The sequence below is a fragment of the Bidens hawaiensis genome, unplaced genomic scaffold, assembly GCF_021521415.1.
Source record: "Bidens hawaiensis isolate Kalapana, Puna unplaced genomic scaffold, B.hawaiensis_p1.1 tig00001832_1, whole genome shotgun sequence".
Lineage (NCBI taxonomy): Eukaryota > Viridiplantae > Streptophyta > Magnoliopsida > Asterales > Asteraceae > Bidens > Bidens hawaiensis.
In genome coordinates, this window is record NW_027491101.1 from 211604 (window position 1) to 218125 (window position 6522).

The following is a 6522-nucleotide window of genomic DNA, read 5'->3' on the forward strand; positions in this document are numbered from 1 at the left end:
CTACACTTTCCAAGGTGAGACTTTCAGCAAAACCTTGTCATCCACTTGGAATTCCAGAGGTTTTCGGCGCATGTCGGCGTAACTCTTTTGACGATCTCGGGCTGCTGCCATGCGATTTCGGATTTGGACAATCTTTTCTGAAGTTTCGAGTACTAGTTCGAGACCAGTGATTTGGCTATCACCCACTTCTGCCCAGCAGAGAGGTGATCGACACTTTCATCCATACAACGCTTCAAACAGCGCTGCTTTAATGCTTGCGTGGTAGCTGTTATTATACGAAAAATCTACCAAGGGCAAGTGGGGTTCCCAACCTTTTCCGAAATCCAACACACATGCACGCAACATATCTTCCAAGATCTGAATGGTACTTTCACTTTGCCCATCCGTTTGAGGATGGTATGTTGTGCTCGTATCAAGGAGGGTGCCTAGTGCGTTTGTAGTGACTTCCAAAAGTGCGAAGTGAAACGGGAATATCGATCCGATATGATTGAGACAGGCACTCCGTGTCTGGACACTACTTCTTTCATGTAGATGCGAGTCAGTCTTTCCATTTTGTCCAAATCCTTGATCGCTAAGAAATGCGCAGACTTAGTCAACCGGCCAACGATCACCTAGATGGTATCGCATCCCGTCGGTGTTTTGGGTAATCCCGTGATGAAATCCGTGGAAATGTGTTCCCATTTCCACGTTGGGAGTTCCGGTTGTTGTAACAACCCCGATGTTTTCTGATATTCCTCCTTGACTCTTGCACAAGTCAAACATTTGCTCACGTATGTGGCAATGTCGGCTTTCATATTTGGCCACCAGTAAAGTTCCTATAGGACATAGTACATTTTATCTGAGCCAGGGTGAATGGAGTATCGGGATTTGTGTGCTTCGTCCATCACCAGATTTCTCAAGTCTCCGTATCGAGGGACCCAAATTCGGTTTTCGAAATATCGGATCCCGTCCGATTTGGTTTCAAGCTGCTTATCCATGCCCCGCATGGATTCGGATGGAAGGTTATCGTCTTTCAAAGCTTCAATTTGAGTATCACGAATCTGATCAGGCAAATTAGCATGAATCATGAGTTCTAATGCTCGTACTCGTCTAGGCTTATCAGTTTCTTTTCTGCTGAGAGCATCAGCCACTACATTGGCCTTACCATGGTGGTACTTTATGTCATAGTCAAAATCCTTAAGTAGCTCAACCCAACGACGATGTCGCATGTGCAGCTCCTTCTGATCGTAGATATGTTGGAGACTCTTGTGGTTGGTGTAAATGGTGAATTTGGTACCGTACAAGTAATGTCTCCATATCTTAAGAGCAAACACCACAGCTCCGAGTTCCAAGTCATGGGTCGTGTAGTTCTTCTCGTGGATCCGTATCTGTCGAGAAGCATAGGCTATAACCTTCTAGAGTTGCATTAACACGCAGCCGAGACCCTATATCAATGTGTCACAATGCACCTCAAAATTTTTCGTTCCCTCGGGGAGGGCTAGGATAGGTGCGCTACAGAGTTTGGTTTTCAACAGTTGGAAGGCAGACTCCTGTGCGTCACCCCAATTGTACTTAGTACCCTTGTGTGTCAGTGCGGTGAGGGGTTGAGAAATCTTTGAAAATCCCTCGATGAAATGTCGGTAGTACCCGGCCAGTCCTAGGAATTGTCGCACCTCAGTCGGAATCTTAGGTGCTTCCCAGTTTTTGATGGCCTCTACCTTGCCTGGATCGACATGGATACCACTCTCATTAATCACATGTCCAAAGAAGTGAACCTCGCGAAGCCAAAATTCGCATTTCGAAAACTTTGCGTACAATTGATCCTTCTTTAGCAATTCCAGGATTAACCTCAGGTGTTCTTCATGGTCGGTCTTATTCTTGGAGTAGATGAGGATATCATCTATGAAAATGATAACAAACTTGTCGAGGTACGCCTTGCATACTCGGTTCATGAGGTCTATGAATACGGCTGGTGCGTTTGTTAAGCCGAATGGCATAACTAAAAACTCATAGTGACCGTACCGAGGTCTGAATGCCGTCTTTGAAATGTCTTCTTCGCGCACTCTTAATTGATGGTAGCCAGATCTCAGATCGATCTTTGAGTAGTAACTCGATCCTTGAAGCTGGTCAAAAATATCATCAATTCGGGGTAGGGGATAAAGGTTCTTGACTGTCACCTTGTTCAGCTCTCGGTAGTCGATGCACATGCGGAAAGTCCTGTCCTTCTTTCGGACAAATAGTACAGGGGATCCCCATGGTGATGAGCTAGGTCGGATAAAACCTTTATCCAACAAGTCTTGTAATTGAGTGGACAACTCCTAAAGCTCCGCCGGTGCGAGCCGATATGGGGCTCGTGCTATAGGTGTAGCACCGGGGGCTAAGTCGATTTGGAACTCGACTTGTCGTATGATTGGGAGTCCTGGAAAATCTTCTGGGAAAACCTCTGGAAAATTTCGCACAATCGGTATATCCTCGATCCGCTTCTCTTCCGCGGGTTTCTCAATAACATGGGCTAAAATCGCCAGATGACCCTTTCGTAAATATTTCTGCGCCTTCATGAGGGTGATGATGCTGGTCGTCATGCCGCTCTTCTCACCCTGTACCGAGATGATATCCCCGGAAGGAGTAGTGATTTGAACTATCTTATCATGGCATATAATCTCAGCTCTATTCTCGGATAGCCAGTCCATTCCAACAACGACGTCGAAACTACCAAGCGTAAAGGGTATGAAGTCAATATCGAAAGTATGACCCGACAGTTTCAACTTACATCCGGCTAGTACATGAGTTGTTTCTATAGACTTAACGTCTGCTAATTCAACAAGAAACTTAGCATCTAACGGGGTTGGGGTTAAGTCTAAGAGTTCACTAAATGTTTTCGACACAAAACTCCTATCATCTCCAGTGTCAAACAAAATAGAAGCAAAACAATCGTTTACGGGAAACCTACCGATGACCACGTTCGGATCTCTATGGGAATGGCCCGATCCAATGACAAAGGCTCTACCCTTAGTACATCCTCCGTTACTGTTATTACCTCTGCATCCTTCATTCTGCTTCAGTTTAGGACAATCCTTCCTGAATTAACCCTCCTGACCACACTCAAAGCACCCTTTCGTTGTTGCAGGCTGTTTAGGAGCACCCTTACCAGCTAGGTCTCCCCTACAGTCCTTGGCCTGATGACCAATTTACCGCATCTCAAACACTTGATACGGTTGCATGGGCCAGCATGGTGATAGTTGCACTTGTTGCATTTTGGGTACTTTCCAGCATAGCCACTCGAACCATGTTCGCCACCGTTGTTGTTGTTGGAACCCTAGTTATTGAAGTTCCGAGTGAGTTCGGGTCTACGGTGGTGTTGTTGCTGTGGAGGGTTCGATGATGAGGACCTGGTGTTGTCAAACTTCCTCTTTCCATTCCCAGAGTTGTTGCCATTGCTTGAGTTGCCACGGGTTTTAGAGGTGGAACCTCTAAGTGGTAACGCACCTTGTGCCACTACTTGATCCGTCAGCTTGTAGGCTATTCGGATCGCTTGCTGAATAGTGGTTGGTTTAGAAGACGTCACCAAACCCTGAATCTGGGGTACCAAACCATCAATATACATCTCGATTCTCTTACTTGGCGGATCTACCATCCGCGGGCACATCACCGCCAGCTCATTGGAACGAGTGGTGTGGGCTTCAATCTCAGAACCCACCATCTTTAATGCCCAAAATTTCCGACTCCAACTTCGAGATTTCCTCTCTAGGACAATACTCTTCTCGCATCATGTTCTTGAATTCCTCCCAATTCATAGCATTTTCCAATTCCAACCGAAGAATCTGCACATTAGAATTCCACCAGGTGAGGGCGGAATCTTGCAGTGTTCCAGCAGCAAACTTGACCCTGCTGGCTGGTGGACAGTTACACATCTCAAAAGCTGACTCTGCCTTCTCGGCCCAACGTAGGAAACCTATGGCTCCCTCAGTGCCGTCAAACGAATTGGCCTTGTAGTCCAGGTAGTTCTTGAAAGTACAGACTCCGGCTTGACCTCAGGCTTGATTTTGAACATGAGCAGCCAGAGCTGCCGCCGCATGGTCGTTTAGTAAGGCTTGGAATTCTGCTGCGGTCATGTTGATGTTACCGGGACCACGTCCAGCGTTTCTTTCGGTTTTTCTGCGTTCAGAGCAATTTGTTCCTCTAGTGTTGTGCAACGAGCGAGAGCTACCGCTGCATTGCCTCTTGCCTCACTAATTTCTTCTTGCAAGTCTAACATCTCTGATTACATCTTGATCACTAGCTTAATTAGCTGAACATGAGCATCCTGAACTTCCTTCATGGCTTCGGTCAGGTAGGAAATTCTCCTCCAAGCATCAGCTCCATACCCTTTCAATTCAATAACCATCGCTCTCGTCGAGCGCATAATGTCATCTTCATGCTCTAAACAGGAAGCGAGAGCTGCGAAAGCGCGCTCCATTGGTAGGGTTATGGGTGGTAGCGTGTTGAAGGATATAGGACAACCCGGGAGAGGTAGTGGTGGAACTTGCTCACGGTAAACCAAACGCGAGCCAACGACGTTGTCGCATGTTCAAAATCCTTTATGTCACAGTCAAAATCCTTAAGTAGCTCGACCCAACGACGCTGTCGCATGTTCAGCTCCTTCCGATCGTAGATATGTTGGAGACTCTTGTGGTCGGTGTAAATGGTGAATTTGGTACCCTCAAAATTCGGATCGTAGATATGTTGGAGCCAGCTCCTTCTGATTAAGGCAACACCCTCAAAATCCACTAACGGAGTTTTACCGTCAGAGGGTGTGAACTAACAGGAACGGAATCATTAGTTATAATCAAACACCATAAATAAAGTTTTCAAAACCAACAAGACATCAAGTCTTAAATGAAATGCTGAAGCGTAAATTATAAAGCAAAAGGTTGCGCCACACAGGACGACATAAAAGACAAGTTATCCAGATAAAAATTGAAAAGAAGTTTTAAAACAATGGTGTTCATCGAATGCATGTCCTATACCGCTCGCCCGCCTCGGCTACCTGAGATAAACATACTAAAAGTGTCAACACAAAGGTTGGTGAGTTCACGGGTTTAAATAATTAAAGCGTTTATGTTTCCGTTTGCGTTACCAGATAGTGTTAAGTCAACTATATATCAGTAGGTAGCTAACCTATCAAGCATGTATTACTAAGTGTTCGACACCGAAGCTGACTGTTTATCAATTGCCTTGCTACCATTTCAACCACGACCATGGTAATGTGTTAACCAAGATTACACCCACTCGACCTACAGTCGAGTTCAGATTTGGGTGGGGTTTGTCAAACCCAGTAGTACTACTCAACAGTGACTCGCTATTATCCAAATATTAACCGGTTCGATGTCATGAAGGACTTTGGTTGGTTTGTTTATCACTTAGCCTTACAAGTGATATATAGTAACTAACAAGATCTACGTTGTTGGAGTATGTTATCTCCCCCTAATAAAAGTGTTTAAAAGAGTATAAGGGGCCGTGAAACTCACTGTTTGCAAAGATAACAAAAAGGATCCGAGAGAGGTGTGCGTCACAGAAATTCCACACTAGTGCTATAAAAACAAAATAAGATTTTCTAAGTATTTATACTACGAGTGAGTCCCTAGACTCAACACATAAAACTAATGCATGAGATACGTTTCGTGTTTCGTTTGTGAAATAAGTGCGACTCGACAAACACGTTGGTGATAAGCTGCACGCGTGAACAAGTATTGTGTCAATTGTTACTATTGTTCATTACTAGTAACTAACTCCCACAAGGGCAATTAAGTCATACACATAGCAAACATCGATCAACTATACACTTTTCATGTTAACTTAAGTAATTCAGCAGCTAATTTATCCAGACAGATTTTTACTCGAAAAGATTACTCAATTTAATAAGTCAATACACGTCCAATAAATCACCAAAAATCATCACAGAAGCAAACTTGAGTTAGGTTTCTAAAAATAGTTTTATTATATTTTTATCATATTTGATTTTCTTACAATGATCAAAACATCACAGCAAACACACAGCAGTCATTATCATGCGCAACAGAATGTTATTTGTTATTACCGTTACGTGGTAAATCCAATTAATGCAAGACCAATTGGGTTAGATTTCTAACTCAAAATATTAACTTCCAGAAGTGGAATAAACCCCATCGGTCTTGTCATTTATGAGATACCTACCAGCAGGCTTCTCGAATCAGACTTGCACAACAGATTTGTAAAATAATAAAAACTACCTTGTACTCGTCCAAAAATTACAAAATTAGGCTATTTAGAAACTATACTCGACCCGCTAAATCATAGAATCAACAATCACTGCCAAATACAATATTAACATCGAGTTACAGTCGTTTAAACACGAATTCAAGAAGCTGTCCAGCATCAGTTTTCATCAAAACTCAACATACAATTAACCTATGAACTAACAATCATGCATACAACCCTAGCATATCACTAAAAAACATATTTGACATTTAGGGTTTAATCATGCAACCAAGCTAATAGAATGGATTAAAGAAGTGTTTAGTTACC